Source organism: Hemitrygon akajei, unplaced genomic scaffold (assembly GCF_048418815.1).
Source record: "Hemitrygon akajei unplaced genomic scaffold, sHemAka1.3 Scf000109, whole genome shotgun sequence".
Taxonomy (NCBI): domain Eukaryota; kingdom Metazoa; phylum Chordata; class Chondrichthyes; order Myliobatiformes; family Dasyatidae; genus Hemitrygon; species Hemitrygon akajei.
This window is the reverse complement of record NW_027331995.1, coordinates 1737821-1762049: the sequence shown is the minus strand read 5'-3', so window position 1 is coordinate 1762049 and position 24229 is coordinate 1737821. Positions and strand designations below refer to the sequence as shown.

General features: G+C 45.1%; 1 long non-coding RNA gene across 1 annotated transcript; it reads right to left on the bottom strand.

Moving 5' to 3' along the window:
• LOC140723335 (uncharacterized) lies at positions 1-21188 on the bottom strand. The gene is made up of 3 exons (XR_012097867.1): positions 20991-21188; positions 15429-15596; positions 1-327 (listed from the first exon to the last, which is right to left on the bottom strand). It is a non-coding gene; the product is annotated as an uncharacterized lncRNA (long non-coding RNA).
• Between the last annotated feature and the right edge of the window lie 3041 nt (positions 21189-24229).

Sequence of the window (24229 nt, the reverse complement as noted above, 5' to 3'; positions counted from 1 at the left end):
TCCACAGGTGGGATGACAGACTAAGTGCTTTCTTACACACAGAACAGGTGAATGACCTTGCCCAGTGTGAACTTGCTGATGTACCTTCAGTTGAGATGACTGACTGAATCCATTCCCAATGTCTGAGCAGAAGAATGGGCTCTCCCCTGTGTAAAATGACGGGCGTGCCAGTTGGTCAAATGACTGAGTGAATCCTGCCCCGTAGTCTGATCAGGTAGGATGGTCGATTGGACCCCTTGCTTCACTTCTTAAATATCTAGACAGAGACAGCAAAACTGGTGTGCCATGTCTGAGCTTCCGGGAGACAAATTCCTTCTGATTTTTAACCTGTAAAGAGATTTACAAAATCCATCACTGGGTGTAGGACAACACTTCGGATGAGATTACTTGAGTTGTCAAGGTCTGATCCAGCATCACACTGTTACAGTGAGGTTCCACCCAAGTTGGACAGAGAAATCATCTTCTAACTGGGCACAGTGCTGGTATCTGGAATGACCATCAATTCTCTGATGCCCTTCTTGTTTCTATAGGAATGGGGCATTTCTGCGGTCTCCAATTTGTGCCTTGGCTCAGTTTGGCTCCCTCCATTGGTATTATTCCCTGTCCCTGCTGAGCTGCATGGGTGCCTGGCCACACAGTAACTGAAAAATTCTCACGCAAATAGTCTTTCTTGACGTGCAGCTGGGATTTTCTTATATGTATTATTAACTTAAAGTGCCACAGTTTTAATGCCTTATAAAAATTTCTTGCTGAGATGAATGGTTGGTCCGCACAGCTGTTAAAGGCTCTTGCAGAAAAGTACCAACAAAGAAACAGGCCCTTTGGGCTATCTAGCTTGTGCTAAACTATTTAAACTCCCCACTCTCACACCCCTACCATTCAGGTCCCTACACAAAACTCCTTAAATGTTGAAATCCAGCTCGCATTCACCATTTGTGTTGGCTGCTCATTTTGCACCCAGATGACCATCTGTGTGAAGAAGTTTCCCCTCATGTTCCCCTGAACATTTCACCTTTCACCCTTAACCCATGGCCTCTGGTTGTAGTTCCACACCATCTCCGTGGTTAAAGCCAGCTTGCATTTTATCTATGCCCTTCTATCACAATCAAATCTCCCCTCAATCTTCTACATTCCAAGGAATAAAGTCCTAACCTGTTCAATTTTTCCTCGTAACCCAAGTCCTCCAGACCTGGCAAAATCCTTGTAAATTTTCTCTGAACTCTCGGAACCTCTTTTACAACTTTCATCTATCTACTGTTGTCAGTGCTTTGGTTCATGAAGGCCAATGGGCTGAAATCTTTCTTTCCGTCTCTATCTAACTGTGATACCACTTTCAGTGAATTACAGACTTGTATTCCCAGGTCCCTTTCCTCTAAAACACTCCTCAGTGCCCAACCAGTCACTGTGTAATACCTACACTGGTAGGTCCTACCAAAGTGCAACACCTCACACTTGTCTGCATTAAATTCCATTTTCCATTTCTCAAACCATTTTTCCAGCTGGTCCAGATCGCACTGTAAGCCATGATAGTCTCCCTCGCTGTCCACTACACCCCAATCTTGGTGTCATCCACAAATTTACTGATCCAGTTAACCACACTATCATCCAGATTACTGATATAGATGACAAACAACAACAGATCAAGCACTGATCCCTATGACACACAACTAGTCACAGGCCTCCAGTCAGAGAGGCAATCATCTGCTACCACACTCTGGCTTCTCCCAAAGCCAGTGTCTCGTCCAATTTACTATCTCATCTTGAATGCTGAGTGACTGAACCTTCTTGACCAACCTCCCATATGAGACTTTGTCAAGTGCCTTGCCGAAGTCCATGTAGACAACATCCACTGCCTTGCCTTCATCCACTTTCCTGATAACTTCCTCGAGAAACTCTATAAGATTGGTGAGCCATGAACTACCAAGCACAAAGCCATGTTGTCTATCCTTAATCAATTCACATCTATCCAAATACTTATATATCCGGTTCCTGCACATAAGTTCCAATAACTTTCCCCCTACTGATGTCAAGCACACCAATGTACAATTTCTTAGTTTATTTTTAGAGCCTTTCTTGAACAGCGGAACAACATTGGTTGTCCTCCAATCCTCCACTACCTCACCTGTCACTAAGGATGATTTAAATATCTGTGCTTGGGCCCCGACAACTTCTGCACTTGTCTTCCAAAGGGTCCCAGGGAACAATTTGTCAGGCCCTGGGGATTTATCCATGGCAATTTGTCTTCAGACGGCAAACACCTCCACCTCTGTAATCTGTACAGTGTCCATGAACTTGATGCCGCTTTGCCTCACTTCTATAGACTCTGTATCCACCTCCTGAGTAAATACGAATGCAGAAAAAATCTCCCCCATCTATTTTGTCTCCTCATATGGATTACCATTCTGATTTTGTAAAGGATTATATTTTTCCCTTGCAATCTTTTTGCACTTAACATATCTGCAGAATCCATGAGGATTCTCCTTCACCTTGTCTGCTGGGGCAACCTCATGCCTTCTTTCATCAGAGTTCACTTGAATTTCCTGTATCTCATAAGTAGCCCATTTGTTCCTATCTGCCTGTATGCACCTCCTTTTTATTGAACTGGGAGATGAAAACAAAAGGGGTGATAGAGCTGCATGGTGGGGGGTGGGGGTAAGGGGGGTTAAACTAACGTCTCAGGGGGAATGGATGCCTGAATAACAGAACAGATAGTGGAGGGGTTGTGGAGACAGGTGTTGTTCAGACCTCAGACAAGGTCAGGAATGAAAAACGTTGAGCATGGTGCAGTGTATATGCTGAGCCCTGTATATCTCAATGCAAGGAGCATGATAGGAAAGGTGGATGTGTTCAGGGAATGGATCAACACCTGGAATTAAGATAGTAGGATCTGTCAACTGTGGACTGGGACAGGCTGCTTTATGGCAAAGGTTTGCTTGGTAAGTGGGAGGCCTTCAAAGCGAAATTTTGAAAGTACAAAGCGGGTATGTGCTTGTCAGAATAAAAGGTAAAGATAGAAACTGCAGGGAACCTTGGATTTCAAGAGATATTGAGACCCTGGTGAAGCACAAAATGGAGTTTCATAACAGGGATAGGCAGGCAGGTTCTTATGAAGTATAAAATATACAAGAGAACACAGAAGAGATAAATCAGGATGGCTAAAAGCAGGCATGAGGTTGCCATTGCAGAAAAGATGAAGGATAATCCTCAGGGATTCCAGAGATAGATTAAGAGCAAAAGGATTGTAAGGCACAAAGTTGGTTCTCTGGAAGACCAGAATGGCAATCCACGTGTGGAACCAAAGCAGATGGGGGAGATCTTAAATATGTTTTCATCTCTATTTACTCAGGAGATGGACAAAGGTTCTATTGGAGTGTGAAAAAGCCACATTAAAATTGTAGACCCTGTACAGATTAAAGAAGAGATGTTATTTCACTGTTCAACATAGAACATTGAGCATAGAAATCTACATCATATTCCAGGCCATTCAGCCTACAATGTTGTGCCAACCACATAACTTACTCTAGAAACTGCCTAGAATTTCCCTAGCACAGAGCCCTCTATTTCTCTAAGCTCCATGTGCCTATCTAAGAGGCTGTTAAAAAACCCTATTGTATCTACCTCAACCACCACTGCTGGCAGTGGATTACATGCACACACTATTTTCTAGGTAAAAAACTTACCCTTGCCATCCACTCAGTAACTATTTCCAAGCACCTTAAAACTATGTCCCCCTGTGTTAGCCATTTCAAACCTGGGGGGAAAACCTCTGGCTATCCACACGATCAATGCCCCTCATCACTTTATAGCCCTAAAAAAGGGTCTAAACATCAGAAAGTAAATTATACATTGCTTTGAGGATCTGTTAGAATTATGAGGGTATAGATAGGGTAAATGCAAACAGCTTTTTCCACTGAGGTTGGGTAGGATGACAACCAGAGGTCATGGGTAAGTGGCGAAGGTGAAAATTTAACGGGAACATTTGGGAAAGCTCTTTAATGAAATGGTCGTGAGACTGTGGAATGAGACGCCAGCAAAAGTGGTGAATATAAGACCAGTTTCAACAATAAGAGAAGTTTGATAGGTACTTGGATGGTAGGGTCATGAAGGGTGATTGTCCCTGTGCAAGTAGTTGCATTAGACAGCTTAAATGTGTTCTCAGCATTGACTAGGTGGGCTAAACAGCCTGTTTCTGTACTGAACTTCTCCATGTTTCTATGACAGAGAAGCTGGCCAAACTTGTTTGGAAGGGAAAGGTAGGAGTGACAACAGAGCAGCAATGACTGGAGTTTCTGGGAGCAATACAGGAGCTGAGTGATCGATACATCCCAAAGAAATGGAAGTATTGGAAAGGCAGGATGACACAACCATGGCTGAAATGAGAAGCCAAAACAAACATAAAGACCAAAGAGAGAGCAAACAAAAGAGCAAAAACTATTGAGAAGCTTTTAGAAACCAACAGAAGACGACTAAGTAAAAAGTCAGATGAGCTCGCATGGAATTATGATTTTTAGTCATTAATGAGTCTTGGTAGCACCCAACAGTCTGAGACATTCAGAAGAATAAAATATCCGGGGCCTCAATATCTCTTGAAAAGCAAGGCTCCCTGCACCAGGTACCTTTCAACTTTTATTTTGACAGGCACATACAAACTCTACACCCTCAAAATTTCACTTCTGAAGGCCTCCCACTTACCAAGTACTCCTTTGCCAGAAAACAGCCGTCCCAAACCAGATTTGTCAGATCCTTTCTGATATCATCAAAATTGACCTTTCTCCAATTTAGAATCTCAACCCGTGGTCCAGACCTCTCTTTTTCCATATTTACTTTTGAATCTCATGGCATTATGATCACTAATTTTTGTCATCAGCCCTGGATCATTTCCTAACAGCTTATTGCACACTTCTACGTCAGGAATCCTACGCACTGATTAAGGGCACATTTGACAAACTTTACCCCATTTAGTCCTTTTATATTATGGGAGTCCTAGTCAATATATGGAAAGTTAAATTCACTTACTGTATCAACCTTTGTTTCTTGGCATGGTCTGCGATCTCTCTAAAAATTTGTTCCTCTAAATCCCTCAGACTATTGGGTGCAACAATGTCCCAATAATGGCTACAATATTGTAATTCCCTGTCCTGAGCTCATCTGGCTTTCCTACGATGCTTCTTGCATTGTGATATACACAGCTCAGCACATTCATGACACCATGCTCAGCAATTTGATTGTTGACTCCATCTGAGGTCTGAACAACTTCTGACCAAGCCTGTAAAGATGGGAATCTGTCCCCCCAGTTTAACGCCCTCCTGCTCCAATACTAACCAACTAAGTTGGCCAACATGATTAAACAAATAATATGGATTGGCCTAACAATGACCAAAATCGAATGTGACGAGCTTTGACATCTTGTTGGGACCTGACTATCAAATCCCAATCAACCCTGAAAGGAACTAATATTAAAGGAGAAGATGTTCAGTGGGAAGAAGGATGTGAGAGGGCTATATCTGGGGATCAGAAATGGGAACAAAAACCTACCAAGGGACAGGTGGGGCAACAACCCATTTTCAAATTAACAAGCAAGGATGCTTCCTGCCGTGAGTACCACCCCTCAGGAAGAGCCCAATGTAATATTGCAAGTTGCTGGAATTCCAATTCCATTTATGATTGATATGCCGGCAACCACAACCACTCTCAATCAGGAAATAATATTGGAAAATGGATTCCAGCTATCAAACACGACAATCACTCTGTCTGGGTTCGAAGGCACGGAACGCACGTATTCACATACACAGCCACTACAGGTGGAATTCCAGGGGGATTGACAAAAGCCAGTATTATGCACCCCTCTAGGGACAAAGTTCCCAGTCACATTAGAGAGGTTAAAGGAAGAGAGAACAGTGCATTACTGGCCGAAGTTCCGGATTTCCTTTGGCGACAGACAGGACAGGTGGTTCCCCATACCACCGTGAGGGTTTGCCTTGGGTTCAAGCCAAAGAGCCTAGGGTTCCTTGCCTACACCCTGATGAAACAAGCCTCCAGCACCAAGGGAGGCTGGCCAGACTTGGCCGCATGCCAACTCTGATACTGGAAGGACTCAGGTGAAGACAGGACATCTGGTAAGACACTCTTTTAATATTGACCGAACCCAAGAGGCTGTACCCCATCTCTGGGCAATCTCAGGCCATGAAATTGGCCTTGCTTGTTAATTTCTAAAACTGCCCCCCGTCTGGATCACCATGAAAGAAGGACAGACTCTCCCATCCACTCTGCAATATCCCCTCAAGCACGAGGCAATGTTTTATGAGAATGGAAGCCCTTTTGTGGATCCAGCAGGGAAACAATATTCTGGTGATGCGATAGTGACGGACAGTGAAGTAATTGAGCAGGCCTCTTTTGAAGCAGCTGTCTCGTCCAGAAGGCTGAGCTGTTTGCTCTGACTTGTGCCTGTATCCTAGCAACAGTTAAAAGTGCGAACAATTACACGGACTCCCGTTATGCATTTGGAGTTGTACATGACTACCGGGCTCTCTGGGAACATGGGGATTCCTGACTTGCTCTGGCCACCCCATTAGTAATGCCTCCTTTGTAAACAACTTACTCACCGCTCAACAGCTACCTCGAGTTTTGGCTATTATTAAATGTGCAGCCCACACCCGCATGGCCAACCAGGTCACTAAACTCAATGCTTCAGCAGATTAGACAGCGAAAAGTGCTGCACAATCCTCGATAGTTGTAGTCTCCTCGGGTCCCCATCAAGCAATCCTCCATGACTCAAGCAGAACGAGTTTGCCAGACATGTGGGAGGTACGTACTTTTCAGGGGGACGCCTCTGAGGAGGAGTGCAAGCTGTAGTTCCAGGTGGGGTGCCAGAAAGACCCCGACCGAGGTTTCTGGATCACCCCAGCGGGACTGGTTTGTGTTCCTACACAGTTTTTACCTATATTGGTCAATTATTCACACACCTGGAAAAGGAGGGAATGGTTGTTAACCTGCACCCTGCACACCGGGTACGACTCCCTTGACCATTTTCGTGTCTACAAGTTGATGTTACTGAATTGCCTAGAGTACATTGCTATAGATACTGCTTAGTTATTATAGATGCACTTAATAGATGGATTGAAGCTATTCCAACTACCAATAATACTGTTAAGACTGTTGTGAAGGTATTATTATGGGATATAATTCCCAGGTACGGCCTGCCAGAGATGCTGAGCTCTGACAATGGCCCACACTTTGTGGCGAAAGCAAGCGAAGGAGTGTGTAACAAACTAGCTATCAGGCAACAATTCCAGTGTGTACACCACCCACGGGCCGCTGGCTTAGTGGAAAGTGTCAATGGCACTCTGAAGAGTAAATTGGCCAAACTAACAGCGGAGACTGGACTCGCGTGGATGAAGGTCCCACTGTTAGACCTATTCTACATGAGGGTCACCCCACAGGGGAAAACAGTGTTGTCACCAGCTGAAATCATTTATGGACGGCCCATGAGGACACCCTGTGGACCAAGACCTTGTGTAACATTGTTCCCAGAAAGTCTACCAGGTAAATTGGATATGCATACCCTCGCGGAAGAGATGGGGAAATACATATGCCAACTAAACAAAATTTTCCAAACATTACATTCACAGGTACTACAGGCTTACAAGGAAGAGAACCACCCTGCAGAGAGGAGTGACTATCCCAACATAGAACCTGGGAATTTTGTCCTGACCAAGAACTGGGATTGAGGGAAACTCAGACCTTGGTGGAGAGGACCATATTAGGTGTTACTGACCACTCCACGGCTCTGAGACTGAAGGGGCAATCTCGGTGGATACATCAAACAGACTACAATCGTGTTACTGAAGGAACTGAGTAGAAGGACTCTCTCGGACTAAAGGAAAAAGTATTGGTTGATTGTGGTGTGATGAACCTTTAGGTTTCTTGTCATTTTAAGAGAGAGTGCCTGAGTGACGTCAGCCGCCGGCTTTCTCGGCTCCTGTTTGATTCTTACTGAGAGAGAGGCAGGGGTGGAACTATTTGACTCTGCAGCGTGTTTACACTTGCTCACAGCTTGTGTTTACATAGCTCGCAGTTTGCTTTATTTAAGCAAGGACAGTCAGAGACAGACAGTCAGATGGAGAGAAAGAAAGAAGATGGAAGGTTCGAAATAAAGGACCTAGTGGCCGAAGTTCGCTGTTTGAACTCTCCTGTGCCCACAAGGGTGGGTTGATTATTGATCCAGCAAATACCTGGAAAATACCTGAGGAGGAAGGTAAAGCTGCGCGAGCGCGGGTGATGTCGGCAGCGAGCGCGGGCTTTAAAAAGCGACCCACTTTCAGGAGCGGGCAGCGGAGTGCGCAGGAGCAGAGTGCTGGGCTTTGGCGCAAGAGGACTTCGGCAAGAAGCCTGCTTTTCATTTACTCTGACTAATCTGGGATCAAGTAATGGGGGAGACGGTTAGAGCAGTGGTGTGCTCCGTATGCAGTATGTGGGAGGTCAGGGTCAACACAGTTGTCCCTGATGACCACACCTGCAATAGGTGCATCCAGCTGCAGCTCCTATCAGACCGAGTTAGGGAATTGGAGCAGGAGCTGGATGAACTACGGATCATTCAGGAGGCAGAGGCAGAGATAGATAAGAGTTATCGGGAGGTAGTCACACCGAAAAGACAGGAGGTAGGCAAATGGGTGACAGTGAAGAGAGGCAGGGGGAGCAGACAGAGAGAGAAGAGCACCCCAGTGGCCGTTCCCATCAAAAATAAGTATACCGTTTTGGATACTGTTGGTGGGGATGACCTACCAGGAATAAGCTGCAGTGGTCCTGTCTCTGGCACTGTGGTTGGACCTGCGACTAGGAAGGGGAGGAGGGAAGAGAAGAGAGCAGTAGTGATAGGGGATTCTATAGTCAGGGGGGCCGATAGGAGATTTTGTGGGGAAGACTGGGAGTCTCGGATGGTATGTTGCTTCCCTGGTGCCGGGGTCCGAGACATCTCAGATCGGGTACAGGTTATTCTCGAGTGGGAGGGCAAGGATGCAGATGTTGTGGTCCATGTAGGGACCAATGACGTGGGTAGGATGAGTGAGGGGGTCCTGCGTAGGGAGTTCAGGGAGTTAGGTGCGAAGCTGAAGAGCAGGACCTCCAAGGTAACAATCTCAGGATTGCTACCTGTGCCACGTGCAAGTGAGGCAAGGAACAGGAGGATTATAAAGATTAATACGTGGCTGAGAGGATGGTGCAAGAGGAAGGGCTTCAGGTTTGTGGATAATTGGGCCTTGTTCCAGGGAAGGTGGGATCTGTTCTGAAGGGACGGTTTACACCTGAACTGGAGCGGTACTATCATTCTTGCAGGGAAGTTTGCTACAGCTTCTTCAGGGGGGTTTAAACTAAATTTGCAGGGGGCGGGGATCCAGACTGTGAGAGATGATAGCGAGAGGATGAATAAAGGACAGGTGGGGACTACACGGTTCCAGAATATTAAGTGTGTAGTAGAGGGAGGTGGGGCGGAACAAGTGATAAGGAGGACTCGTGTACAGAGGGATGGCCTGACGGAACATGGAGTTAAATGTGTTGCAAGAATAAGTAAATGTAGGAAGGACAACAAAATTCTAGGGGCGTATAGCCCGATGGGAGTTCGGGGAGCTGGGTTAAGCACAATAGGCAGCGATTCAAACAGAGAGAGGAGAAATGGGTTAAAAATTCTATATCTGAATGCACGAAGTGTCAGAAATAAGGCGGATGAGCTTGAAGCCCAGGTGCGAATGGGTAACTATGATGTTGTTGGGATAACGGAGACATGGCTGCAGGGAGATCAAACCTGGGAAATGAACGTACAAGGGTATATGTGCATGTGGTAAAGGTAATGTCGCAGTAGTTATGGGGGATTTCAACATGCAGGTGAACTGGGAGAATCAGGTTGGTGCTGGACCACAGGATAGGGAGTTTGTAGAGTGCCTACGGGATGCATTCTTGGAACAGCTTGTACGAGAGCCGACCAGGGACAAGACTATTCTGGATTTAGTGTTATGTATTGAACAGGATTTGATAAGCGATCTCGCAGTAAAGGAGCCATTGGAGGTAGTGATCACAATATGATAAGCTTTTATCTGCAATTTGAGAAGGATAAGGGCAGCTCGGAGGTGTCAGTGTTGCAGATGAACAGGGGAAATTATGAAGCCATGAGGGAGGAGCTGGCCAAAGTTGACTGGACGGATAGCCTAGCAGAAAAGACCGTGACAGGTATTCTTGGGAATAATGCACAAGGTGCAAAATCAGTTCATCCCCCAGAGAAGGAAGGATTCAAAGGGGGGAAAGGGGCCTCAGTGGTTGACAAAGGAAGTCAGAGACTGCATAGCATTTAAAAAAGGAAATATGACAGAGCTAAGGTGAGTGGGAGGACAGATGATTGGGAAGTTTTTAAGAAACAACAGAACTTAAATAAAAGACAATACGGGGAGAAAAAAATGAGGTACGAACGCAAGCTAGCGAGGAATACAAAGGAAGATAGCAAAAGCTTTTTTAGGTATGTGAAGAGAAAGAAGATAGTTAAGAACAATGTTGGGCCCTTGAAGAATGAATTGGGTGAAATTGTTATGGGAAACAGAGAAATAGCAGAAGAATTTAATGAGTACTTCAGATCTGTTTTCACTAAGGAAGACACAAGCAATCTCCCAGATGTATGGATGGGCCAAGGACATAGAGTAACAGAGGAAATGCAACATATTGACATTCGGAAGGAAACGGTGATGAGAAGACTGATGGGACTGAAGGCTGACAAATCCCCAGGTCCAGATGGTCTGCACCCTAGGGTACTAAGAAGGTGGCTCTGGAAATTGCGGATGCATTGGTAATCATTTTCCAATGTTCCTTGGATTCAGGATCAGTTCCTGAGGATTGGAGAATGGCTAATGTTATCCCACTTTTTAAGAAAGGAGGGAGGGAGAAAACAGAACTATCGACCTGTCAGCCTGACATCGGTGGTGGGAGAGGTGCTGGAGTCCATTATTAAGGATGAAATAGTGGCATATCTAGATAGCAGTGATAGGATTGGGCCAAGCCAGAATGGATTTACCAAGGGTAAATCATGCTTGACTAATCTGTTGGAGTTTTTTGAGGATGTAACCAGGAAGTTAGACGGGGGAGATCCAGTGGATGTAGTGTACCTCGATTTTCAGAAGGCATTTGATAAGGTCCCACATAGAAGATTAGTGGGTAAAATCAAAGCTCAGGGCATCGGGGGGAAGGCATTGACATGGATAGAAAACTGGTTGGCAGATAGAAAGCAAAGGGTAGCGGTGAATGGGTGTTTCTCGGAATGGCAGGTGGTGACTAGTGGGGTGCCACAGGGCTCGGTATTGGGACCACAGCTGTTTACCATTTACGTTAACGATTTGGATGAAGGCATAGAGAATAGCATCAGCAAATTTGCTGATGATACTAAGCTGGGTGGCAGTGTGACATGTGATGAGGATGTTAGGAGAATTCAGGGTGACTTGGATAGGCTGGGTGAGTGGGCAGATACTTGGCAGATGAAGTTTAATGTGAATAAGTGTGAGGTTATCCACTTTGGGAGTAAGAACAGGAAGGCAGATTAATATCTGAATGGTATAGAGTTGGGTAAGGGAGTAATACAAAAAGATCTCGGAGTCCTTGTTCATCAGTCACTGAAGGTGAATGAGCAAGTGCAGCAGGCAGTGAAGAAGGCTAATGGAATGTTGGCCTTTATTACAAAGGGAATTGCATACAAGAGCAAGGAAATCCTCTTGCATTTGTACAGAGCCCTGGTGAGACCACACCTGGAGTATTGTGTACAGTTTTGGTCTCCAGGGTTAAGGAAGGTCATTCTGGCTGTAGAGGAAGTGCAGTGTAGATTCACGAGGTTAATTCCTGGGATGTCTGGACTGTCTTACGCAGAGAGGTTAGAGAGACTGGGCTTGTACACACTGGAATTAAGGAGATTGAGAGGGGATCTAATTGAAACATATAAGATTATTAAGGGATTGGACAAGATAGAAGCAGGAAATATGTTCCAGATGCTGGGAGAGTCCAGTACCAGAGGGCATGGTTTGAGAATAAGGGGTAGGTCATTTAGGACAGAGTTAAGGAAAAACTTCTTCTCCCAGAGAGTTGTGGGGGTCTGGAATGCACTGCCTCGGAAGGTAGTGGAGGCCAATTCCTTGGATGCTTTCAAGAAGGAGTTAGATAGGTATCTTATGGATAGGGGAATCAAAGGAAATGGGGACAGGGCAGGAACCGGGTATTGATAGTAGATGATCAGCCATGATCTCAAAATGGCGGTGCAGGCTCGAAGGGCTGAATGGTCTACTTCTGCACCTATTGTCTATTGAATGTGTGATTGTCACTTTGTTTGATCCACTGGAGTGGATCTTTAGGTTTGGCAGTATCCTGTGAAGACCACTTGTGCTAACCCTTGCCTGGAGGTGGTAATTCACTTGTACAGGGTACCCCGTGACAAATCACTGTTGGTGATAATTCCTATAATCCATATGGGGATTTTGATGGAGTATCCCATGGCTACCACATTTGTTAACCCTTAACTGGATTTGGGTGTGTTATGTGGTAACCACTTGTGAGAAAGAGATTCTGTGGAAATCACTGTCCGTAATACTTTGTGTGTTGGACCTGGATTGGGAGTACCTTGTGGAATCTACCTGTGTGTTAACCCTTGCCTGGGTGGTAGTTCCCTTTGAAGACGGTACCCCTGTTATCAGCTAGTTTTGGTGATAATTCATATGTGGATTTGGAACAAAGACGGATAAGATCTTCGGCGACTGTTATCCTGTTTTATCACCATGGAACTTGTGGAATTGGAAGCAATTGCCTACTCTCGACATTCACCTTCGATTACAAATATCTCTCTCTCATCATTTATTCCGTGGATGAGCTGAACTTTCATACTTTACCATCTTAAGACTCTAAGCTTGGTATTCCCTGAGCTCAATGGTTTGGGAGTTATATTTACACATATGTACACACATAACACTGTTAACCATAGAACACTACAGCACAGTACAGGCCCTTCAGGCCTCCATGTTGTGCCGACCCATATAACCCTTAAAAAAAATGTACTAAATCCACACTACCTCATAACCCTCTATTTTTCTTTCATCCATGTGCCTGTCCAAGAGGCTCTCAAATAGCCCTAATGTTATAGTCTCCACCACCATCACTGGCAAGTCATTCCAGGGACCCACAACCCTCTGTGTAAAAAAACTTACCACTGATGTCTCCCCTAGACTTCCCTCCCTTAATTTTGTACAGATGCCCTCTGGTATTTGCTATTGCTGCCCTGGGAAACAGATACTGACTATCCACCCTGTCTATGCTTCTCATAATCTTGTAGACCTCTGTCAAGTCCCCTCTCATTCTTCTACTCTCCAAAGAGAAAAGTCCCAGCTCTGCTAACCTTGATTCATATGACTTGTTCTCCAAACCAGGCAACATCCTGGTAAATCTCCTCTTCACCCTCTCCATAGCGTCCACATCCTTCCTATAATGAGGTGACCAGAATTGAACATAATACTGCATAATAAAGTGCAGTCTCACCAGAGATTTGTAGAGTTGCAACATGACCTCTCTACTCTTGAACTCAATCCCCCTGTTAATGAAGCCTAGCATACCATAGGCCTTCTTAACCACCCTATCAACCTGTGCAGCAACCATGAGGAATGTATGGATTTGAACCCCAAGGTCCCTTTTGATTGTTTTGCTTAAGTTGTTATATTATAAGTAGATACAAATAAAGATAGTGGTGTTAACATCAAAACCAGACTCCATGTGTGGTCTATTGCTGCTGGTTCATTTAAATTGCTACAGGTATGTAACAGTGGTATTCGTGTTTATGTCTTTGAGAGGGATCACCCCAGTATCCGGGGTCCCCATGTTAACACATTTCTGTGTCTCTGTCACACCGATGCCAAACAGGTAGAACTAGGGGCCTGCTGGGTTTGTGCCGAAATTCCGCAGCATAGTAAAACTATGCTTCCAATGTCAGTAATCCCGCTCAACCAGAGTGAGGAACTCTCAGCCTGGGCTTTCTCAAATAACACCCGGGGAAGAGAAATGCGGAACTGGGGTCCAGTCAGAGATGACTGTGGCTGTCAGTGTTTTGAGGGATGGTATCTCAGGCTCCCACCAAACGCAAATTCCCAGACTGGGAAACATGCATCCTGGCCATACTTGCAGGTGCCCAGCAGCGGAGAGGAACAACTGAGACTGAGCAATTTTGGATGATCACTTTTCTCTCCTATGGAGTAGCCAGGAATCCACCAAAGATAATCAATTTGGCTACAGCACTTGAGGAGCCGGACACAATACTGCAGAGGCCCTGACAGAAACGCAGGCCCAAGTAACAGAAATATCCACTGAAATGAATGCAATCCGGCAAACAGTCGTACAGAATCGTATGGCTTTAGATTTTATCCTAGCTGAGAAAGGGGGAACCTGTGTTATTATTGACACAGAATGCTGCACCTATATCCCTGATGAGTCTACTAACATTACATCCCTCTCCAAGCACACTGCCAGGGAGATTGACAGCATCAAGAAAATAGGGTAGGATTTACACAGGTTCACCGAAGGGTCGAAATGGTAGTATTTGAAGGCCTGTTTGGTAATATGTGAGGCATGATATTGCATTATGGCTTAATAGTTGTGCATATCATTGTTATAATTACTGTTGTGCACTGTTTTTATCCATTGATAAGTCAATGCTGTACACTGTTGCTTTCTCTGTGAAAAAATTACTGCTTTGTTGATCATGTAATGATCAAAAGGAGGGAGTGGTAAAGTATGTAAAAGGGTTAACACTTCCTTAAACAATAGCGCCTGTTCTTCTGAAAGAAATTGCTGATGATCAACCGATGTACTAAGCCATGCTGAGCCATATTTCTTCTTGAGGGTAGCTAGCTAGGGTTTCTGGATGTTTATCTGAATTGTGCACTCATGTGTAGAGATAGGACAGCTTCAGTCTGTTCTATGTGTGTAAGCCATTATGACTATTTTGTAATTTATCTTTAATATAGTAAATAACTTTGGCTCCAGCCTGCCTTGTGTGGTGGGTATCTGGACAGATATATCTGTGGTGTAAGGGGAATTGTTAGTCAGTTAGTGGATTGGGTGGGAACAGTCATAGACTGTTCCTGTTTGAGTGACTAACTGAGTAAGCCCCAGATGCTTGGAGTAAAGAGTTTGTAGTTATACAGTCTCTGAGTGACTTTTTCCAGATTCGACTTCCACAGAATGGGAGTGGTTTTAAAAGGGCTGGGCTGCTGGAAGCACATTACCAGACCTGGAGTAATTGCAACTGGATCTGACAGAGGCATAACTGGTTCTTCTGGGCACATTCAGTCTCACTCCAACTGTTTCCTACCTTCCTTTTACAGGTATGTAATGTCTAAAGGACCAGTGTTTGAGTAAATGAGACTCACCAAACTTTCTCCTGACTGAATCACTGGATTCTCTGAGTCAGATGGGTTCTCTCCAGTTGATGCTCTCAATCCTCAGGCTGGTTCACTTGTTGATGTTCCCTCGTCTTCAGTAGTGGTTTGCTTCCAGTTGGGGTTTTTCTTCCAATAAATCTCTCACCGCAGGTCTAACTTTAACATGAAAGATAATGAAGCACTTTAACAATAGAAAAGAGAACCAAACGTTTCTGCTTAATGTTACTAACAACAAAACTCACTGAAATTTAAACGTTGAAGGCAGATATAATGATCTCAGTGAACAATCTTTTATTGTCCCTCACACGTCACAAAACGATATGGGATAAGAAGGAGCCATCATTCAGTCATGGTAAGACATAAGACACAGGAACAGAATTAGGTGATTCGATCCAGCTGGTCTGCCCCACCACTGGGCAGATGAAAACATGGCTGATTTTCATTCCAACACCATATTTGTAACCCTGAAACTACTTAGCAATCATGAGTATATTAATCTCTGTCATAAATATACCCAAATGGCAGCCTCAACCAACCTCTGCAGCAACAAATTACATAGGTCAGACATCTTTTCAACAAAACAATAATTCTCAGTTTTAAAGGGAACAACTTTATTCTGAGACTGTGCTGCCAGATCACAGGCTCTCCATCTAATGGAAACATCCTCTCTGTGTCCACTGTATCCAGGCTTTTCAGCATTTGGTAGGTTTACTTAACCATACATTCCCCAATCACCCCCACTGTCCCTCTGAACTCCATTGAGCACAGGTCCAGAACCATCAAATACTCCTCATACATAAAGCCAGTCATTCCTGAGATTACTCTTCTAAACCTCATTAGCAACAACTGTACTGAACACATTTCCAGGAAGAACAGACAGATTGGTACCAGGATTATGTTACAGGTAAAAGCTGTGTTTTCTTTACTGTTCTACTATCACAGAATGATCCGTTTCCAGGTTAAAACAGGTCCATTTCAGGAAATATAAACCATTCCAAGGTGAGTGTAATAAAAAGAAACCGGAATTACCAGAAACGCTCAGCAGGTAAGGAACAGCTGTGGGGAGAGGAACAGTCTTTACAATTCAGGTTAATAACATTTTGTCAGAATGACTTCAAAACATTTTCAGTTTTTAGTGCAGATCTCCAGCAACGTGACTTCCACCGAGTGACAGACTTGTGACAGTGGGGGGGGAGAGATTTCCAAACATAGATTGAACACAATACTCATGGTCTTTTTCTACTGTTGTAAACATGAAACAGCCCATTTACTCACAGCCTGTCCCTGTGAGAATGGAATGGGAACTAATCCTCTCCTCAGATTAGCAGTCATTGCTTCCAAAGGAACTCCAGTAACAAACGCTTGATCCCAACAAGAAATACTCATTCAACACCTCATAAGCCCAAGCAGCTCGATCCCCAGGTCCATTTTACCTGGATCAAAAACTGTGATATCCCAGGACCCATCCTCACAGAGTCACACAACTGAATCTGCCACTCACCGACCCTGAGATTCTCACACAATGTCCCTGCATCTCACACTGGGTAGTGCAATCAGGGATTTCCCTACAACCAATATCCAGCTGCTCAAAATTTCTGCTTCATTTCAGAAGGATGACCATCCAGCGCCATCTATAGAAGCACTAACCAATCTCAAAGCCAAAACACCGACAGTTCCATATGCTGGGAATGCCGATCACGGGATTATAGCCCAAGTACCAACTCTTCTAGTACTCTTTGCTGACAGTCACAGTTTGAAAACAATGCACAACAGAACTGGTACCTGATGACCCTCTGGCATTCCAGCTAACAAAAACCAATTCTGGAAATAACTCAGCAAGACCAAAGGTGCAAAAGAACATTTCACAATGAAGACAAGGGTTAGAAGAAAGATTGCTGATATTTAACATTGAGATAGTGGGATATAGGGTGGACCAAGTTTGCCCCAGATGCTTGATACACATCACTGAAGCTGGGGGAGAGAGAGACTGGACAGAGGTTGAACAAGATGGGCTGGGAATGAGCAGATGGAACCAGGTGGGAGAAGGGTTCAAGGACAATCACTGATGATCCTCCAGCAATACACAGATACTGAATGCATAGTACATACTACTGTATAAAATATTCTAAAATGACAAAGTTTAAACAAACAGCAAGAGCTTTGCCATATATACTTTGACCCTCACCAAATTTTTATCAACACACCATAGAAAGTTTCCCATCCGGACACTTCATGCTCTGCATGGTAACAGCTCTGCCCATGACTGTGAGGAACAGCAGAGACCTTTGGATACTAAACAACATATTACAGAAACCATTCTCCCCTCAAAGAACTCTTTCTAGACTTCCTAGTCCCTTGGTAAAGCAGGCATTGAAATCAAAAATAGAAACATAGTATCACAGAAATTTTACAGCACAATACAGGCACTTCGGACCTCAAAGTTGTGCCAAACATGTCCCTACATTAATTGCTAGGCTTACCCATAGCCCTCCATTTTTCAAAGCTCCATGTACCTATCCAAAAGTCTCTTAAAAGACCCTATCGTATCCACCTCCACCACCGTTGCTGGCAGCCCATTCCAAGCACTCACCACTCTCTGAGCAAAAAACTTACCCCTGACATCTCCTCTATACCTACTCCCCAGCACCATAAACCTGTGTCTTCTTGTGGCAACCATTTCAGCCCTGGGAAAATGCTTCTGACTATTCACACGATCCCCACAATTTGGGATGTTCTCCTTTTTCACCCACCCCAATCAGGGAGAAGACACAACAGCCATAAAGCTCAGGACAAATGCAAGGAGCCTCAGGAAGCGAGGTGAGTTTGGGGAAGTTAACAGGACTCAGTGGCCAACATCAGATCTCCCCAACACAACATGGAGGAAGCATCACCACCCATCTGGGAACTGTGTGCACACACCACATGATCTTACGTCACAAAGCAGAGGGTGGGGCAGATCTGCAGTAAACAGCCTCACGTGACCTGTCGGCAGGACTTCCATTTCAATTCTGCGGAAAAAGACAGCCTGGGCTCCTGGTTTGGATCATTCAATGCAGATTCAGTGAAGCCGACATATTTTTGATGAGCCCAGATAACTGGAAAATAAATGAGTAACTCACCCTCAGTTTGGGGCTCACGGCCAACATCGGATCTCCCCGCTCGGGATCGGTCTCAATACTCACCGATGGGAAAGTGATATCTTCAACCCACAGACCGTGATCCAGGAAGTGAGGATCCCTCCTGATCCCGCAGACGATCCACTTCAGCACTGAGTGGAAAGGAAATCACCATCCATCCGAAGACTGTGAGCATGTGCACAATGATTGTTACATCATCCAGAGGGAGGGGCAGAAACAGACACGCAGATGCTGCCCATCTGCAGTTAAATGGGAGGGGCAAATGTGAACACATAACCGGTGGGGACTCCCAACCCAAGCAGAGCACCCCAACTAACCTTCCACTCTAGACATCTCACCTATCCCAGAAGTTCTGGGAGTCTCCCACATATTGACAGCGGCTGCCTGATGCCCAGAAATTATATATAATATCCGGGAAATGATCTTTTTGAGAGTGAGCCAGCAAGAGGGAGAGAGACATCCTGATTAGTCTCTCTTTGTGCTAAGTAGACCTATCAGTTTTCTCTGTGGGTGGGCTTTACAGTCGACCTCTCTCTCTCTTTTATTGTCCATCGGTTCTGTTCAGTGTCTCAACTAACCTTGAAGGACTGGTGCCAAACTACAAAAGTTTGCCAGTTGATTAGTTCTGACGGAAGCTGTCCAAAGTAAAATCTGTGAGCACAGGACAGTTGAGATTCAAAGAGCTCTGCCAGTTGATGAAGCTGATTTTGGTGCTGCCAAATTCTGATTGTGAAGTAGAAATTGCGTTCAGAATGGCGTGTCACATTAAGGCAGAATTCAGAAGTCTGCTGTCTCACAAAACACTTGCGAATCTGATGTCTTGCAAAATTAACAATTTCATTAACACAGAATGCTGTGAGGTTAAAACTTCTGGCAAAATGCTCTAATTTGCCAAGCAAGCCACATCACAGTGTAAGAAATGTTTGCAAAATAGAAAAGCTCTTTGCATTAGTATTTAGTTATTAGCATTGAGACTGCCTACAAAATACTCTACAAGGAACATATATATATATATATACATACATATATATACACACATATACATATATATACACACACATATATATATATATATATACACACATATATACATATATGTGTGTGTGTGTGTAAATAGATTTAATATGTGATCTAATAAATTGTTGTGCTCTTTCATAATCAAATCTCCTGTATGCATACACACTTGGAGGTCGATGGGGGGAGGTGAGGACTTATGGGGTTGTGAGGGGTGGGGGTGGTGGTGCTACCTCCCTGAAATTAGTTTTTGCAGGGTAGGATGTCTGCCACAAACTTGCCCCTCACATCTCCTCTCACCTTACATGTATTGGACATTTCAACCCCTAGGTAAAGATTTCGTATTTCACTCTATCTGTTCCTCTGGCAATCTTATAAACGCCCATCCAGTCTCACCCCAGCCCGCGCCGCTCTGGGGAAAACAAAACAAATTTGTCCAAACTCTCGTTATAGCTCATGCCCTCTAATCCAGGCAGTATCCTGGTAAACCTCTTCCACACCCTCTCCAAAGCCCCGACATCCTTCCGAGAGTGGGGGCGCCCAGAACTGTATGAAACACTCCAGATGTGGTCTAACTAGTTTTATAAAGCTGCAACACAACTTCCCGACTTTTGAACTCAACGCTTCAACTAATAAAGACTATCATGCCATTTGCCGTCTCAACCACCTGATCAATTTGTGCAGATCTTTCAGGCAGCGATGAGTCTGAAGATCCCTCTGATCATCGACACTGCTCAGGGTTTTGCATTTAACAGAGTCCTGTCTCCCGACATTCCACTCACCGAGCTGCCAAGGGGATCATCACTAATCAAATCTCACTGCGCTTTCTCAAGTCCAGTAGAATTTGTTGCCAAGTGAGAAAGTACGGGTAGGTACAGGCACAGAGATATACTGACGTGTAGCAGATTCACAGGCAAGTACATTCAGATAACACACGGAACATAAAATTGCAATTCTCTGTCAGTAACAATATAGAAACATGTTTAACGTCATCCTGCTAATCGGACCGGAACAACAGGGGCTGAGCGGCGGCTCATCTCAGACGGGTCGGTGTGAAGGTCTCACAACCCGGACCGACCCCGGCAGATACTGTGAAGGAAGCGAGGCGAGGCCGCCAGTTCGGGAAAGTTCATCCCCTCCCCCTTCAGGTTTCACTGATCACCTTGTGTTTCCTTCTCCCTTCCCCACCCCCATCTTTTATTCTCCAGTCCCGCCGAAGGGTTTCGGCCGGTAACGTTGACTGTACTCTTTTCCTAGCTGTTACCCGGCCTGCTGAGCTCCCCCAGCATTTTGTACGTGTTGCTCGGATTTCCAGCATCTGCAGATTTTCTCTTGTTTGAGTTGGGGAAAGTTTACGGGACATCAGAACTCCGCTCTCGAGACCGGCTCCAGTACTCACCGAAGGGAAATTGTTGGTGTCGCCCGGCAGAGAATAATCCGTCCCCGGCTCCACGCCCCGAAGAGCAAAGACCCTCTTCCGATTCCGATCCCTCCACCGACCCGCTTCCACAAAGAACGAGAGAAACACCGACCATCAAGGACTGAGCTTGCGCGATGTCGTCAGCGCGTCAAACGGGCGGAGCCTCGGAAACAAACCCGCAGATACTGCGGATACGCGGTAAAACGGGTTCAGGTGACGGTGGAGGGTCGCCCATGTGACCCAGTGACTCTGCTCCTCTTCCCTCACACTCTGCCCGACCCATGCTGCATTTCCCCACGTTAATTCATTATTTCCCACATTATTTCATGTTTATGTCAGATACATTTTTAATTTTCCCTCTATATCTTCCCCGTCCCCACCCCTCCACCCTACTGGTTACAGAGTTAAGCATTCCATTCCCACCCCAGACACAAAATTCAGACCCAAACCGGAAATATGCAGGTTTCATTTAAATCAGTTTTGTTTATAAACACTGATTTCTATTCACATTTCTCTGGAGTCTCACTGGACAGGAACTGAAACATCAAGTGAGAAACAGCACGAGGAGACAATTCAGCCCCTCTAACTAGCAACAAGATGGCGACTGATCTCCCATCTCAGCCATATGTTTCGGCCCGATCCTCGTTTCCTCGATCCCTTCAGTCCCCACTCATTTGCCGGCCTCTGTTTTCTGCGAGGAAGGTCACCGAGTCTTCACCGCCCTCTGTAGTGGGGATTTACAGACATTCATCACCCTCGGTGTAGAGACATTTCCCCTCATCTTAATCCCAGACAGTCCACCCCCGTTTTCAGAGACTGGGATTCCTGGTTCAACCGGTAATGATGTGCATTTCAATGTGTTCACCTCTCAGTTCTCGATTCTCTAAATGAAAGGGTTATCGCATTTGATTTTTCTTCATATGATGACACACCACTCCAGGGATCAGTCTGGTGAATCTTCATTGCACTCTCTATAACAAATAAGTTCTAACCTCTTTGTTAATCCTCTATGGAATTAATTTACATCTTCTGCAGCCCGGTGTTGCCCCAAACACTCACCTCCCACCCCTGTCACTATTTCCAACTTCCACCTCCCCCTCACCTGGATCTACCTCTCACTCCCCAGCTCTTGCCCCATCTCCACCCCTCACCTCTTTTCTCCGACTATTTCCCGTCCACTCTCAGTCCAGAGGGAGGGTCTGGGCCCTAAATGTTGACGGTCCATTTCCCTCCACAGATGCTGCCCGACCCACTGAGTTCCTCCGGCAGTTTGTTCTTTGGTCTGTATAACCCGTGTTAGTATGGGGAGCCGGATTTTACACCATATTCCAGGTATAATCTCAACAAAGCACTATGTACTGATTGCAAAGCTACGAAATTGCATGTGAATAGCCTCCCCAACCCCAACTCCACTCTTTCTGCGTCACCAGCAGACTGGGACATCTCACATCTCGCTGCCTCCACCAGGACATGAAACTGTGAACAAATGTGGTCAGGGACTGATCTCTGGGTACTCCAAACGCTACCTCCTTCCAGTCTGAAAACGACCCACTCATCCAGCCACACTCTACCGGCAGTTTAACGGTCTCCAATGAAAAAGCCTAATCACCTACCCCTGCGGTTCAATACCATTGCTGACTCTGTTTACCACCGACAGATGCCAGGATGGACATAATAATCAGAAAATCTCTAGTCGCAGCCGTGTAAATAAAATGTGATCTCAGTGGGTGTGTGGCACATGCTCAGAATGGGAAGGAGATAGACAAACTGAGCCAAGTCATAGACTGATGTAGGGGAGGAATGATCATTTTGATTCAGAGGGAAGCAGAGAGTTTGATATTATGCCTGATGCCAGAACTGTGGCCAGTTAGAAGATGAAGTCTTGTTCCTCCAAATTGTTTTGAACTGTGACTGTTTTCTTTCTGAAGGCACCATGGAGACTAAAATTATCTGAGTTGAAATGTTGTCCTTCACCCACTGACGTGCGTTGTAAACTTTTAAAAGTGCAGAAACTTCTGTACACTTTTTGTGTATGGGAATCTCAAACACAACAGCACGTTGGTTCCACCGTATCTGCCAGTTTACCAGCGCTTGAATACCACCGATCCTTCATTGTGGAGGCGGAGATGCTGGAGAAGACAGAGCCCCACTCGCTACAAGGAGAAACCGAACACGTGTCCATGTCCGTGATCTGATTGGATACATTGCCATGACGTTGCAGCATTGTGACATCATTCACTGGGTCTCATTTTGGAAGGGATTCAGTCGGCCGTTCACCAGCTCCGTGTGGGTGAAGCGAGTCATTCAGTTAACCCACCTTGTGATGCTCCAGTGATTTGAAAATAAATAGAGGCCACATTTCTGTCCGGAGTGAGCAAAGAGTTTTACTCAATCATCCCAGCTGCTGCAACACCAGCAACTTCACATCAGGGAGGAAGTTCAAATCAGCTCCGTGTTAAATGTTTAACCATCACGGTGACTGAAGGCAGCTGCAGGATCATGAGGGACTGTTACTGTCAGATTCTGCAGTTCTTGTGGCTGCTCGTCGCATCCAGGACTGAACCCTGGTCACTGAGCATTGGAGGAGTCTGTTCTGCTGATGTTAGCCTTAAACTAGACTGGTGTTTAATATAGTGGAACTGTGAAAGATAAATCGGTTCTGTATCAAATCCCGTTTCTCAGGTACTTACTGTCTCGACCACACTCACAATGTATACTAATGAGGCCACTCGGCCCATCTTGTCCCTGCCCATGTTTCTGTTCCATATCAGTATTTTAAAATCTATCCCTGCCGCTCCCCCCTCACTCCCTCTGTGATGACAGGTTGCAACTAGTCAAAACTCGGTCAGAGAAAAGATTTCCCTTGATTTTCAAGGAATTATATAAATTTAGAACACATCACAAGCCCTTCAGCCCACAATGTTGTGCCAACCAGAAACTGCCTACAATTACCCTACCGCATAGCCCTCTAATTTTTTTAGGGTCCATGTAACAATCTAGGAATCTGTTAAAATACCCCGTTGTATCCCACTCCAACACTGTCACCGGCAGTGCATTTCACACACCCACCACACTTTGTGTGGAAAAACTTACCTCTGACATATCCTTTGCAACTTCTTCCAAGCACCTTAAAACCATGCCCCCTCATTTAGCCATTTCAGATGAGCTTACTATGGTTTTAACGTTCTTCAGAGCTCTGGACTAAGGTGGTTAAACTC